The following is a 16,029-nucleotide window of genomic DNA, read 5'->3' as shown; positions in this document are numbered from 1 at the left end:
TATACCCCCAAAACTCAGAAACATTGATACTTAAAGACACATGCAGCCCCATGTTTATTGCAGCATTGTTCACAGTGGCCAGGACATGGAAACAACCAAAAAGCCTGTCAATAGATGACTGGATAAAGAAGATGTGGCACATATACACTATGGAATACTACTCAGCCATAAGAAATGATGACATCGCATCATTTACAGCAAAATGGTGGGATCTTGATAACATTATACAAAGTGAAATAAGTAAATCAGAAAAAACTAGGAACTGCATTATTCCATACGTAGGTGGGACATAAAAGTGAGACTAAGAGACATTGATAAGAGTGTGGTGGTTATGGGGGGGAGGGGGGAGAGGGAGAGGGAAAAGGGGAGGGGGAGGGGCACAAAGAAAACTAGATAGAAGGTTACAGAGGACAATCTGACTTTGAGTGATTGGTATGCAACATAATTGAATGACAAGATAACCTGGATAGGCCCTGGCCGGTTGGCTCAGCGGTAGAGCGTCGGCCTGGCGTGCAGGGGACCCGGGTTCGATTCCTGGCCAGGGCACATAGGAGAAGCGGCCATTTGCTTCTCCACCCCCCCTTCCTCTCTGTCTCTCTCTTCCCCTCCCGCAGCCAAGGCTCCATTGGAACAAAGATGGCCCGGGCGCTGGGGATGGCTCCTTGGCCTCTGCCCCAGGCGCTGGAGTGGCTCTGGTCGCGGCACTGGTGGTCAGAGCGTCGCCCCCTGGTGGGCATGCCAGGTGGATCCCAGTCGGGCGCATGTGGGAGTCTGACTGTCTCTCCCGTTTCCAGCTTCAGAAAAATACAAAAAAAAAAAAAAAAAAAAAAAAAAAGATAACCTGGATATGTTATCTTTGAATATATGTATCCTGATTTATTGATGTCGCCCCATTAAAAAAATAAAATTATTTAAAAAAAAAAAGGGCTGAAATCAAATGTATTGGTCCATTTATATAGCTTACCTTTTCCTAAAATCCACAACTTAATAATGTTTAGTTATGCTTAGGCTTCATGATGTGTTGTTTACCTGTTCCTGGAACAAGTTTAGGAAATTCCTATTTGTTGTTCTGGGGAAATTGAAGTTACAAAAAGGAAATCGAGGCAAGAAATCGTGGGTTTTGATGGAATGGTTTGCCTAATCACTGACCCTTATAGAGAAGATACCCTGCCTAGTATCTGGTACATAATAAGCATTTTATGTATATTTGTTTGTTAAATAAATAGCCAAGAATTTTTCTGAATAGTTATTTTAGTATATATACTAAAATTTTATATTGCTTCAACTATCCTTTGTCTTCTGCCTGGTATTTAAAACTGTTTTAAAGTAGTATTTTCTATGTATATGTGCATGATGAAAGATAGAATATTATTACAATAGCTAAACTTTTCTATTTGGACACTAAACTGAAAAACCAAATAGATTTTGGTGAATGCCAAACTTAGTCACATTTAAAGAGGATCCTTCAGTTTAGTGTAGATTAAGTAACAAATATCCAAGCTCTTTATCAACGCAGCTAATTCTAGATATCTCTGCAATAAGTTATATCTTGGCATAAGCTATTGCTTTGGCTACTATTGAGCACAAGGAGTGGAATGAAACGACATAGAATGAAACAAAAGTCAAGCAGATGATTTTTTTTTTTTTTTAGATCTGTGAAGATATAGAGGTGGGGGTCTGTCACTCAGGTGTATGTAATTTGGGCATGAAAATAGTAACATGAATTTGAAGAAAATGTATTCCTAAAGTAGAACATGACCTTAATTCAAGGGTAAAGCGCTGGTATTCCTTTTAGAATCTCTCCCCCAGGAACTCTTGGGGAATCTAAGCTTTTTGACATCTCCGGCATTGAATGCTCTTCCTGTAGCACAACTGTCAGCCGTGTAAGGACGAGCAATTTAAATGAAAAACTGCTTCTGGCAGCTCTCTGAAGGTTATTAGTAACTGAGGCTGAGATATAGCTCAAAGACAGATTATGCAGTATAAACTAGAAAGATCAGCTGTTTCTATTCTTCAGGTATGAAATTATAAATCCTTTTTGTTTGTTTTGTTTTTGAGAATCAGGGCTGAAATATATTTTCTGGAAAAATGTAAATTTTAAAAAGCAGTACTTAGAAGGAATAGTATACAGTGGAAACCTTGCTAAAGAAATTCAGAAAAGTGACAGTCTTTTGAAGTATTTAAAATTGGGTTCTTGACATGTAGTGTTCTTTATTATTTAGAAAACTTTGCCAACTGACATTAAATAAATCATACTCACAGGCTATAAAGAATGGAGCCCTCTTTGTACCATTGTAAAGTCTATCTGTAATGATAATAAGCTCACAATAACTGTCTCATGTACTTTCTTTCACTGTCTTAAGATTTTCAAGCAAAAGCAAGACTAAGTCACTCTGAATTTTAAGTTTGTTGTAAGAATATACATTTAATTGCTCAGTGTTTTTTCTTATGGTCAGAATTTGTTAGAGTAGAACCATGGGTCTTCTAACCATTTCCTTCCAGTAAGTGATGTTAGGAATAGCAATTTAACTCCTTATTGCCCAAACCCCTCCTGTTTTAATGGGGCCCCAGCAATCCTGTACCTGACCAGTAATCACAGGTTAAGTGTTTGCCTAGGAGCTGTACAGAGTATAAGCACCATAGCTGTACCTTGGACCTGGGGCAGCTTTATCCCCTAGGTCTGCCGTACAGTTATACTGACTTAGCTAAATTAAAAGTGGGCTAATTCTTCAAAACACTGAGGTGAACAAAGTGTTCCCTAAACAGATCACTCTCAAAGATCTAAAGAATGCCAAGAAACTGTAATGAAGATTAGAGTTGATTGCATCTTTTAAAGGGACAGTTAGTTTTTTTTTTCCTCTCATTTGACTGCCAAATCCATGGTGTACTAAAATTATGTGTGCATTAGAATTAACTACTGGAATAACAAAAATTTAATTGCTTTTAGTCTTGGTAAAAGCATAAATTATTGGCATGCCTTTTTAGAATCTTGACAGTGGTTATCAAATATTAATATTTTCATACCTGACTAGGCAGTGGCACAGTAGATAGAGTCTCAGACTGGGATGCAGAGAACTCAGTTTCAAGGCCCCGAGGCAACTGGCTTGAGCGTGGGCTCATCTGGCTTGAGTGCGAACTCACCAATTTGTGCGTGGGGTCGCTGACTTGAGTGTCGGATCATAGACATGACTCCCATGGTCACTCGCTTGAGACCAAAGGTCGCTGGCTTGAAGCCCACGGTTGCTGACTTGAGCAAAGGGTTATTCGCTCTGCTATAGTCCCCCCAAGGCACATAAGAGAAAGCAAATAATGAACAGCTAAGGTACTGCAACAAAGAATTGATTCTTCTCATTTCTCTCCCTTCCTGTCTGTCCCTTTCTGTCTGTCTCTGTTTCTGTCACAGTCACAAAAAAAATACTTTCATAAGTACCCTTTTGCCCAGAAATTCCATTTCTACAAGTTTGGGGTATATAAAATGGTTATATTTATAATGATGCTGATGGTCAAAAAATAAATTGGAAAAAACTCAATTATCAACCGATGGCTGAACAAATTACAATAACTTTATGCAATGAAATTTATTATAGCACTTAATGTATATAATGCAGAGATTTATTAGCATAGAAAAATCTTTACAATATATTGATGAGCATGTGCAAAGCTGGCTTTGCTGAGGATGACGCCCCCCCCAAGGCCATCCTCCCTTCCATTGCCTGACACCCCTGACACCAGGGCAGCATGGTGGGCAGAAAGCAGGACAGCTAGGTAGGAAATGAGGCCCAGAGCAAGCATGGCATCCTGACCCTCAGGCGCCCCATCGAGCACAGCATCGTCACCATCTGGGATGACTTGGAGAAGATATGGCACTAAGGAGCACCTGACACTGTTGACTAAAGCACTGCTGAACCCTGAGAGATGACTCAGATCATGTTCCAGACCTTTCTCCAGCAAGTTGGCTATGTATGTGGCCATCCAGGCTCGTTGTTCCTGTACACCTCTGGCCACATCACTTGTATTGTTATGGACTCCACAGGTAGGGTCACCCACTCTGGCCCCCTCTCTGAGGGCTACACCCTCCCCTATGTCATCTTGCACCTGGACCTAGCTGACCAGGACATAACCGACTACCTCCTGAAGATTCTCACAGACCGTGGCTACAGCTTCACCACCACCACTGAGCAGGAAATTGCATGACAAGAAGCTCTGCTCTGCTGCCCTGGACTTTGAGCAGGAGATGGCCACCACTACATCCTCCTCCTCCCTGGAAAAGAGTTACCAGCTGCCTGAAAGGCAGGTGATCACCATTGGCAGTAAGGACAATGTACCATGGTCACTCTTCAGCCCTGCTTCCTGGGTATGGAGTTCCGCAGCATCCATGTTACCACATACAACTTCATCATGGATTGTGACATTGACATCCAGAAGGACCTGTATGCCAACATGGTGCTGTCTGGTGGGACCACCATGTACCCAGGCATTGCCGACAGGATACAGAAGATCATGGCCCTGGGTCCAAGTACAATGGAGATAAAGATCATCACTCTAGCAGAGCACAAGTACTTGGTATGGATCAGTGACTCCATCCTGGCCTTGCTGTCCACCTTCCAGAAGAGGTCAGCAAGCAGGGGTACAGTGGGTCAGGCCCCTCCATCATCCACTGTAAATGCTTCTAAATGGACTGTGAGTGGATGCATAGCATTTTCTGCATGAGTTGGTCAAATCTAAATTTGCCTTGGCAAATGTATACATCTCATGTTGGCCTTGTGAAACTGGAATACACCTTTGAAAAGAAATTGTCCTTGAAGCTTGTATCTGATCTCAGCACTGGATTATAGACCTCATTGCTGATTTTGACCTTGTATTCATGGTAACTATTCCCTTGGTACATGTTTAACACCCTGAGCTCAAGTGTTCATTTAAGAAAATTCAGCAGCACAGCCTGACCAGGTGGTAGTGCAGTAGATAGAGCCTTGGACTGGGATGCAAAGGACCCAGGTTCAAAACCCCAAGATTGTCAGCTTGAGCGCAGGCTCATCTGACTTGAGCACAGGCTCACCAGCTTGAGCGTGAGATCACAGACATGACTTCATGGTCTCTGGCTTGAGCCCAGAGGTTGCTGGCTAAAAGTCCAAGGTCGCTGATTTGAACCCGGTCGCTGGCTTGAGCAAGAAGTCACTCGCTCTGCTGTGCTCCCCACTGCCGCCCTGTCAAGGCACATATGATAAAACAATCAATGAACAATTAAGGTGCCACAACAAAGAATTGATGCTTCTCATTTCTCCCCCTTCCTATCTATCTGTCCCTATCTGTCCCTCTCTCTGACTTTCTGTCACCAAAAAAAGAGAAAATTCAGCAACACAGTGGAACAAAAAACAAGAATAAACACACAAAAAGGGAAGTAAAAGTAGCTTCATTTGCCTGCCATCATCCTATCCCCCAAGGCATTATTGCTCAGCACCAAGAAGCACTCCACACTTGAAAAGAGTTCTCCTCACTGGAAGAGAAGGGTGAGCAGCCAACCTCTCCAGCGGTTCAGAGCACCGCACAAAGAACTTGCTTCAGCTTCACCCAGCAAAGTTGCAACATACAGAGACCACTAGAAATAAAAAAGAAAAGCAGAGGATATCAATACCAGTGACTGTGGGGGCACCTGATATTCCCAGTGCCCTGATCTATACGTGACCCCAGGAGCTTTTACCAGTGAAGAAACAAAGACCTGTACAGCCACTGCTGACTCCCTAAAAATTTTATGCATTTTTGTCAAGATATTATTATTTCTTTTTATACAGAGACAGAGAGTCAGAGTGAGGGATAGACAGGGACAGACAGACAGGAACGGAGAGATGAGAAGCATCAATCATTAGTTTTTCGTTGCGCATTGCGACATCTTAGTTGTTCATTGATTGCTTTCTCATACGTGCCCTGACCACGGGCCTTCAGCAGACCAAGTAACCCCTTGCTCGAGCCAGAGACCTTGGGTCCAAGCTGGTGAGCTTTTTGCTCAAACCAGATGAGCCCGTGCTCAAGCTGGCGACCTTGGAGTTTCGAACCTGGGTCCTCAGCATCCCAGTCCAATGCTCTATCCACTGCGCCACCGCCTGCTCAGGCTTTGTCAAGATATTATTATGCAGTGAATCCTACCTATCCTGCTTGAGCCTGGGACCCAAACCAGTACCCAGCCCAGACCTGTGAGGCTGAACAAATGCAAGACTCCAGCCCAGACCCTTGTGGCTGACTCCCATTGTTGTGCATGCGCTCAGGGCTAACCCCTCTAGCTGTGCTCTTGCATGTCACCAGTGTGATGCCTGTCACTGGCTTCCATGCTGTGTGCATACCCGTGGCATGATCCTGTAGCCATGGAAGTGCACACCAGTAACCAAGTCCCCCACAGCTGCTTGTGGGCCCAGATATTTCCCTATATCCTGTCGCTGACTTGCACTGCTGGCACCTGCAGCTACCCTCTCCATCTGTATTCCACTGCCCTGACCACCTTCACCGGCCTCTAGTACCATGTGCACACCTATAGAAAGACTGTGCAGCCACAGGAAGACAAACCTACATAAGGATAATGCAAGAAAGAAAACTATAAGCCAATGTCTCTGATGAATATATTTGCAAAAATTCTCAACAAAATATTAGCAAACCAAATTCAACATCACATTAAAAGGATCATACACCATGATCAAGTTGGAATTATCCTGGTTGCAAGGTTGATTAAACGTGCAAATCAGTGAGATATGCCACGTTAACAGAATTAAAGACAAAAATCGTGATCATCTCAATAGATGAAGAAAAACTATTTGAAAAAATTCAGCATTCTTTTATTATAAAAATGCAACTAATTGGACATAAAAGGAACATAGGTCAACATAATAAAGGGCATCTGTGACAAACTCACAGCTAACATCAACCTTCAAAGGTTAGAAACTTTCCACTAAGATCAAGAACAAGATAAGGGTGCCCACTTTCACCACTCTTATTCAGCATAGTACTGAAAGTCCTAACCAGAGCAAGTAGACAATATTTACATAAATATTTATCTTTTTATTTGGTTCTTTCATCTACATCTTGGTCAGCAAGTCATATACAAAAACACAGGCCCTGGCTGGTTGGCTCAGTGGTAGAGCGTCGGCCTGGCGTGCAGAAGTCCCGGGTTCAATTCCTGGCCAGGGCACACAGGAGAAGCGCCCATCTGCTTCTCCACCTCTCCCCCTCTCCTTCCTCTCTGTCTCTCTTCCCCTCCCGCAGCCGAGGCTCCACTGGAGCAAAGATGGCCCAGGCGCTGGGGACGGCTCCTCGGCCTCTGCCCCAGGCACTGGAGTGGCTCTGGTCGCAACAGAGCGACGCCCCGGAGGGGCAGAGCATTGCCCCCTGGTGGGCAGAGTGTCGCCCCTGGTGGGCGTGCCGGGTGGATCCCGGTCGGGCGCATGCGGGAGTCTGTCTGACTGTCTCTCCCCGTTTCCGGCTTCAGAAAAATACAGAAAAAAAAAACAAAAAACCCACATATACATACATGTATATATACAGAGCAGCTGCAGTCTAGGTCAGTGAAAAGAAAATTGATCTGCTCTTACTTAAGTATGTTTAAAATAATTCTTATATTTTCATTTTGTGTAGCACCCTTCTGAAACTGTCATCTCAAGGAAATGCTGTAGTACAATTACAACACATCGTACCATGGTAACTTTTCCTTGGAGTACGTTTGGTTCTGTCTAAAACATCCATGGAGGCATTTGTTCCCTGCCAAAAGGTCCTTGATATTTGGTCCTGTCCTAAATGTCCACACTTAGTTTTGTTTGTTTATTTAAGTTTAGTGAGAGGAGGGGAGGCTGAGAGACAGACTCCCACATTCGCCCCAACCAGGATTCACCATTAAGCCCGCTAGTGGGCAATGCTCTGCCCATCTGGGGCTGTTGTTCCATTGCTCAGCATCTGAGCCATTTTTAAGGGCCTGAGGCAGAGGCCACCAAACCATCCTCAGCACCCAAGGCCAACTTGCTCGAACCAATCAAGCTCGGGGGGGGGAAGAGAGAGAAAGCAAAGTGTCCACACTTAGAAAACTTCCCTAATTTCAGAGAATCCATAATGTATGTTTATTTCTACTTTGGGCTTACAGGATTCATACATGAAAAATACTGTGAAGTTTTATTAGTCCAATAATTTTGTTGTGGCTATATTGCCAATAATAACCCTTCTTGCTTCTGTAGCCTAGCTTGTAATGGTACATGGGGGAGGCAGATGGGTCAGCCTGGACCAAATGTCCCTGTGGACATTTTGGACAGGACCAAATATCTGCTAACCAAACATTTTCCCCCACTCTGTATGAAGTGCAGAAATATTTCTTCCAGACTATACCTAACCATCATACTTGGAAGAATTTAGAAGAATTGAGGAAGGTGGACTTTCTTTGAAATCTAATCTTATAAATTTTCCCCCTTTCCCTAGGCCTAATGGGATGTAGAAAGTAATATACTAATGCCCTTATATAGGAATAATGTTGCTACATGAGTCTACAAAGAAGCAGTTCTGTTATTTCTAGAAAGGATAACTCATTCCAGAACTTACTGTATTTAGAATACAGTGTTTATGGTAAGCTTTGACCATCTGAAGTACCCCAGAGGAGGGCTATTAGGATGTTGAAGTTACTCTGAGAAACCTTAGCAGAGACATGAAAATACATTTTTAATGTATTTAGAGGGCTATCAAATAAGTGAAGCAGATATATTTTTTATTTCTCTAGAAAATTAAACTATGACAATTTTTAAGAGCTCCACAGGATTAGATTTGGGTTCTACATGAGAAAAAGAAAAGTTCAATTAATATTGTCAACCATGGTGGGCAAAGAGAAAATGGTGACGGAGTAGACGGATGTTACAACTCCCACCTCCCAGAACCAAAGTGGATTACAACCTAACTTAGGAACAATCATATTGAAAAACCAACTTTGGACTAAACTAAGAGGAATCTATAACCAAGTTATCACTGAAGAAACCACACTGAGACTGGTAGGAAGAGCAGTGATGCGGAAAGGGCGGCCCTGCTCACAGGAACGAGAGATGGCCCAGAGGGTCTCTCACAGCGGGGTCAGTTGCCTGGAGAGCTGTGAGTCCTCAGACCCAGGACCGGAACCCCAGCCTGGAGCCCGAGACTAGAGGAGGCATATGGAAAGTATTTAGCTGAAAGAAGAGCTGGGGTTACTGTTTGCAAGAGGGAGACAGAACTCTCAAACCCAAGCTCCATCTTAAAGGGACCCCGCCGAAAACCTCATTCATAGCCACTTACCAGGGGCTCTAGAAGCAGGGAGTGCCAAGAGGACTGGAATTACAAGAGAGTGTAGTGTCAGGGGCACAGGGAGAGACTGTGGGGAGAGCCACTCTGACCCCTGTACTGGATCACTCCAAAACCTAAAGTGGCCGTTTTTCCTGGGAGAACCAACGCCAGCAAAGGGAAGCAATTATCCCGCCCACCAGAGGCTCTTCTGCTCCAGTCAGTGCAAAGAGTCACTTAGAAGCAGGGGGCGCATCAGGGACACAGGTTTTGAGTGCTGAGGTCTGGGCTACACCCCCCCCCTCAAAATAGCTGAGTACCTTCTGAAGGGCAGGAGTGCCTGGCTGCGGGCATGGCAATTGGCCCATGTGGCAGGGGGCAGAGCCCAGCGAGGCAACCCATGCAGCAGCAGGGGATGGAGCCTGGCAAGGTAAGGCGTCACCCGCTCCCATGGGGGTGCGGAGCCCAGCAAGTCAGCCGGCACGCCCACGGGGCAGCCCGAGCTGTGGCCTGTGAGCCTGCGCTCCTGGCACCGCCTGTGCTCGATTGCTCGAGGAGGCGGCAACAGCAGCAGGCCAGCGGAAAGAACACACCTTGGGAATAGAGAGGCCACACACACTGCCAAGAGTAGATAAAAGCGAGCCTAGGAATGCAGCTGATATTTACAACAGCATCTATGCCCAGCAGAGGCAGCCACAAATTCTGGCTCGCCTGTAGCTCCAAGAAGGTTGCTAAGGGCCAGTCATAAGCAATGACCCCACTGGTCTGCACCAGGTTACGGCCAGAGAGGTCCAGGGCGGGTACATCCAGCAGCCGGATATGGAGAGCATCAGCTCAGGACCTAACAACCCTAATTAAAGTGGTATCTTAAGGAAGGGCTTTTCAAACCTGACCCAGCTAAGGCATAGAAAACGCTGTCACAAATAGCAAAAAGAGCAGTAGCAGCAAACAAGTAGCCCACAGCGAATTACAAACAACAGCTGAAGCCAACCCAAGAAGATCCAGAAACAACACAACTGAAAGCGGGAGTCAGACAGCTAGCTACACAAACAGCACATTTAAAGGAGCAATCTATACAAAGACAAAAAGGGAAGACAGAGAAATGTAATCCAAATGAATCAAGAGAAATCCCCAGAAAAAACTGAATAAGATGGAAATAAACAAGATACCAGATGCAGAGCTTAGAATAATGATTGTTAGGATGCACATGGATCTTAGAGCAACAATAGACAGACATAATGAGCACATAAATAGATTGCTGGCATCAAAAGGACATTGAGTCTGACTGGGCGGTGGCACAGTAGATAGAGCGTCGGACTGGGATGCCGAGGACCCAGTTTTGAGACCCCAAGTTTGCCAGTTTGAGCATGGGCTCATCTGGTTTGAGCAAAGCTCACCAGCTTGGACCCAAGGTTGCTGGCTCGAGTGAGGAGTTAATCGGTCTGCTGTAGCCCCATGCTCAAAGCACATATGAGAAAGCAATCAATGAACTACTAAAGTGTTGCATCGAAAAACTGATGATTGATGCTTCTCATGTCTCTCTGTTCCTCCCTGTCTGTCCCTGTCTCTGACTCTCTCTCTGTCTCTAAAAAAACAAACAAACAAAAAAAGACATTGAAATCATAAAAAAGAATCAGACAGAAATGACAAGTACAGTATCAGAAATGAAGAATACACTATAAGGAATTAAAAGCAGGCTGGATGAAGAAGAGGATTGAATCGGTTATTTAGAGGATAAGATAAATGGAAGCCAAACATCTAAAAGAAAAGAGGATCAAAAAGTCTGAGGAAGTTCTAAGAGAGCTCTGTGACAACATAAAGAGAAAGAACATCTGCACCATAGGGATACTTGAAGGAGAAGAGAAAGAACAAGGGATCTGATTGAAGAAATCATAGCTGAAAACTTCCCTAAATTGATGAAGGAAAAAGTCACACAAGTTCAAGAAACAGAGAATACCATTAAAGAGGAACCCAAAGAAACCTACACCAAGACACATCATAATTAAAATAGCAAAGCTAAGAAATAAAGAAAGAATACTAAAAGCTGCAAGAGAGAAGCCATCAATCACCTACAAAGGAGCCCCCATAAGGATGATATCTGACTTTTTTCTTTAGGGGTATATAGTCTCCTTTTTAATCTATTCTCAATGTTTATAAACTTACATGTCTATACAATTTTTCTCAAAAGAATATTATATTGTACATAATACTGTGTCAACTGTTTTTTTTCACTTGCCACATTGTTAGCCATATTTCCCTATGTTGCAGTATAATTAAAGGCTAATTTCCTTCTCTTTCTTTCATTTTTTTTTCAAATAAAACATGCCCAGGTTATCTTGTCGATCAATTATGTTGCATACCCATCACCCAAAGTCAGGTTAACCTCCATCACCTTCTATCTAGTTTTCTTTGTGGGCCTCTCCCTCCCCCCCCCCCGCCATAACCACCACACTCTTGTCAATGTCTCTTAGTCTCGTTTTATGTCCCACCTACGTATGGAATAATGCAGTTGTTGGTTTTTTCTGATTTACTTATTTCACTTCATATAATGTTATCAAGATCCCACTATTTTGCTGTAAATGATCTGATGTCATCATTTCTTATGGCTGAGTAGTATTCCATAGTGTATATGTGCCACATTTTCTTTATCCAGTCTTCTATTGAAGGGCTTTTTGGTTATTTCCATGTCCTGGCCACTGTGAACAATGCTGCAATGAACATGGGGCTGCATGTGTCTTTACATATCAGTGTTTCTGAGTTTTGGGGGTATATACCCAGTAGAGGGATTGCTGGGTCATAAGGTAGTTCTATTTTCAGTTTTTTGAGGAACCATCATACTTTCTTCCATAATGGTTGTACTACTTTACATTCCCACCAACAGTGAATGTGGGTTCCTTTTTCTCCGCAGCCTCTCCAACATTTGCTATTACCTGTCTTGTTGATAATAGCTAATCTACTAATCTAACAGGTGTGAGGTGGTATCTCATTGCAGTTTTGATTTTCATTTCTCTAATAACTAAAGAAGATGAGCATCTTTTCATATATCTGTTGGCCATTTGTATTTCTTCCTGGGAGAAGTGTCTGTTCATGTCCTCTTCCCATTTTCTTATTGGATTGTTTGTTCATTTATTGTTGAGTTTTATGAGTTCTTTGTATATTTTGGATATTAGGCCCTTATCTGAGCAGTTGTTTGAAAATATCATTTCCCATTTAGTTGGTAATCTGTTTATTTTGTTGTCAGTTTCTCTTGCTGAGCAAAAACTTCTTAGTCTGATGTAGTTCCATTCATTTATCTTTGCCTTCACTTCCCTTGCCTTTGGAGTCAAATTCATAAAATGCTCTATATAACCAAGGTCCATGAGTTTAGAACCTATGTCTTCTTCTATGTACTTTATTGTTTCAGGTCTTATATTTAGGTCTTTGATCCATTCTGAATTAATTTTAGTACAAGGGGACAAACTGTAGTCAAGTTTCATTCTTTTGCATGTAGCTTTCCAGTTTTCCCAGCACCATTTGTTGAAGAGGCTTCTTTTCTCCATTGTGTGTTGTTGGCCCGTATATCAAAAATTATTTGACCATATATATGTGGTTTTATTTCTGGACTTTTTATTCTGTTCCATTGTTCTGAGTGTCTATTTTTCTGCAATCATGCTGTTTTAATTGTCGTGGCTCTATAATATAGTTTGCAGTCAGGTATTGTAATGGCCCCAGCTTCGTTTTTTTTCTTTAGGATTGCTTTAGCTATTCAGAGTTTTTTTATAGTTCCATAAAAATGTGATGATTTTTTTTGTTCCATTTCTTTAAAAAATGTCATTGGAATTTTGATGGGAATTGCATTAAATTTGTATATTACTTTGGGTAATATGGCCATCTTGATTATATTCATTCTATCTATCCAAGAACAAGGAATATTCTTCCATCCCATTGTATCTTTTTCGATTTCCCTTAACAATGCTTTGTAGTTTTCATTATATAGGTCCTTTACATTCTTTGTTATCTTTATTCCTAGGTATTTTTTTGTTGTTGTTGCAATCGTGAAGGGGATTATTTTTTTGAGTTCTCAAATGTTTCATTGTTGGCATATAGAAAGGCTATGGACTTTTGTATGTTAATTTTGTATCATGCGACCTTACTGTATTGGCTTATTGTTTCTAGTAGTTTTTTTGTAGATTCTTTGGGATTTTGATGTATAGGATTATGTCATCTGCAAAAAGTGATACCTTTACTTCTTCTTTTCCAATATAGATGCCTTTTATTTTTTTGTCTTGTCTGATTGCTCTGGCTAGAACCTTTAGCACCACATTAAATAAGAGTTGAGAGAGTGGACACCTCTGTCTTGTTCCTGATTTAAGGGAGAAAGCCTTCAGGTTTTTGCCATTTAATATGACGTTAGCTGATGGTTTATCATATATGGCCTTTATCATGTTGAGATATTTTCCTTCTATACCCATTTTCTTGAGAGTCTTAAATGTAAAATCGTGTTGTATTTTATCAAATGCCTTTTCTGCATCTATTGATAAGATCATGTGGTTTTTGTTCTTTGTTTTGTTGATATGGTGTATTACGTTAACTGTTTTACGTATGTTGAGCCATCCTTGAGATTCTGGGATGAATCCCACTTGATCATGATGTATTATTTTTTAATATGTTGTTGTATTCGATTTGCTAGTATTTTGTTTAGTATTTTAGCATCTGTATTCATTAGAGATATTGGTCTGTAGTTTTCTTTTTTGGGGCTGTCCTTGCCTGGTTTCGGTATGAGAGTTATATTGGCCTCATAAAATGTGTTTGGAAGTATGGTTTCTTCTTCAATTTTTTGGAAGACTTTGAGTAGAATAGGAACCAAGTCTTATTTGAATGTTTGATAGAATTTGCTAGTATAACCGTCTGGGCCTGGACTTTTATTTTTGGGGAGGTTTTTAATAGTTTTTTCTATTCCCTACTAATTGGTCTGTTTAGGGTTTCTTCTTCTTGACTCAGTCTACAAAGGTTGTATTGTTCTAAGAATTTCTCCATTTCTTCTAGATTGTTGAACTTAGTGGCATAAAGTTTTTCATAGTATTCTACAATAATTCTTTGTATATCTATGATATCCTTGGTGATTTCTCCTCTTTCATTTTGGATTTTTTTTTATGAGTCCTTTCTCTTTTTTCCTTGGTAAGTCTTGCCAAGGATTTGTCAATTTTGTTGGTCTTTTCAAAGAACTAGCTCCTTGTTCTATTAATTTTTTCTATAGTTTTTCTGTTTTCTATTTCATTTATTTCTGCTCTGATTTTTTTTTTCTGCTTTGATTTTTATTATCTCCTTTCTTCGGCTGGTTTTGGGTTGTCTTTGTTCTTCCTTTTCCAATTCGTTAAGGTATGAAATTAAGTGGTTTACTTGGGCTCTCTTGTTTGTTCATAAAGGCCTGAAATGATATGAACTTCCCTCTTTTCACTGTTTTTGCTGCATCCCATAGATTCTGATATGTTGTATTGTCATTTTCATTTGTCTGTATATATCTTTTGATCTTATTTCTTCTTTGACCCATTCATTTTTTAAAAGTATGTTATTTAGTTTCCATATTTTTGTGGGTTTTTTTTCCTCTTTTATGCAGTTGAATTCTACTCAAGGCTTTATGATCAGAAAATATGCTTGGTACAACTTCGATTTTTCTGAATTTGCTGATGTTATTTTTGTGGCCCAACATATGGTCAATTCTTGAGAATGATCCATGTACACTGGAGAAAAATGTATACTCAGTCACTTTGGGATGAAATGTCCTGTAGATGTCTATCATATCCAGGTGCTCTAGTGTTTTGTTTAAGGCCACTATGTCTTTGTTGATTCTCTGTTTGGATGACCGATCTAGAGCCATCAGTGGTGTATTGAGGTCTCCAAGTATGATTGTGTTTTTGTCAGTTTTTGTTTTTAGGTCAATAAGTAGCTGTCTTATATATTTTAGTGCTCCTTGGTTTGGTGCATATATATTAAGAATTGTTATGTCTTCTTGATTCAGCTTCCCCTTAATCATTATGAAATGACCATTTTTATCTCTGAGTACTTTTGCTGTCTTGTAGTCAGCATTATCAGATATGAGTATTGCTACGCCTGCCTTTTTTTTGGATGTTATTTGCTTGGAGTATTTTTTTCCAGCCTTTCACTTTGAATTTGTTTTTATCCTTGTTACTTAGATGAGTTTCCTGTAGGCAGCATACTGTTGGATTCTCTTTTTTAATCCATTCTGCTATTCTGTGCCTTTTTATTGGTGAGTTTAATCCATTTACCTTTAGTGTAACTATTGACACTTGTGGATTCCCTATTCCCATTTTATACATTGCTTTCTGTCAGTTTTATTTCTTGTTTGATTCTTCTCTTTTGTTTTTTTATCTTTTGTTTTTGTTTGATTGTATTCTTTCCTCTGTTGCTATCTTTTTAAATCATGTGCTTCTGTGGTGGTTTTTTCAATGGTGGTTACCATTAAATAATGAAAAGGGTTCCTACCCTGGTCATTGTAATGCAATATCTTGTGAGTACTTCTGTGTTCCAGCATCCTTCACTACTGTTAATTTTTATCCTCTCCCCTTTTTTTGTTTTTGTTGTCACAGTTTAAATTTGGTTTTATTGGGTTTTTTTGGAGCTTTTCCTTGTGGTTTTGTTTTGTTTTGTTCTTTTTATCTGGTTGGAAAACCCCCTTTAGTAATTCCTGGCGTGGGAGTTTTCTGATGATACATTCCCTAATCTTTTCTGTACCTGTGAATGTTTTTATTTCTCCTTTGTATT

The 16,029-nt window shown here is 41.1% G+C and overlaps 1 protein-coding gene and 1 pseudogene across 4 annotated transcripts in view; both read left to right on the top strand.

Annotated features, from left to right (window-relative positions):
- MICU1 (mitochondrial calcium uptake 1) overlaps positions 1–16,029 on the top strand; it is a 265,614-nt gene that overhangs the window by 124,606 nt on the left and 124,979 nt on the right. The window lies entirely within an intron of this gene.
- LOC136312886 (actin, cytoplasmic 3-like) lies at positions 3,652–4,673 on the top strand (annotated as a pseudogene).

Source organism: Saccopteryx bilineata, chromosome 9, assembly GCF_036850765.1.
Source record: "Saccopteryx bilineata isolate mSacBil1 chromosome 9, mSacBil1_pri_phased_curated, whole genome shotgun sequence".
Lineage (NCBI taxonomy): Eukaryota > Metazoa > Chordata > Mammalia > Chiroptera > Emballonuridae > Saccopteryx > Saccopteryx bilineata.
Note: the sequence above shows the minus strand (reverse complement) of the source record. Positions and strands in the feature narration are given on the sequence as shown.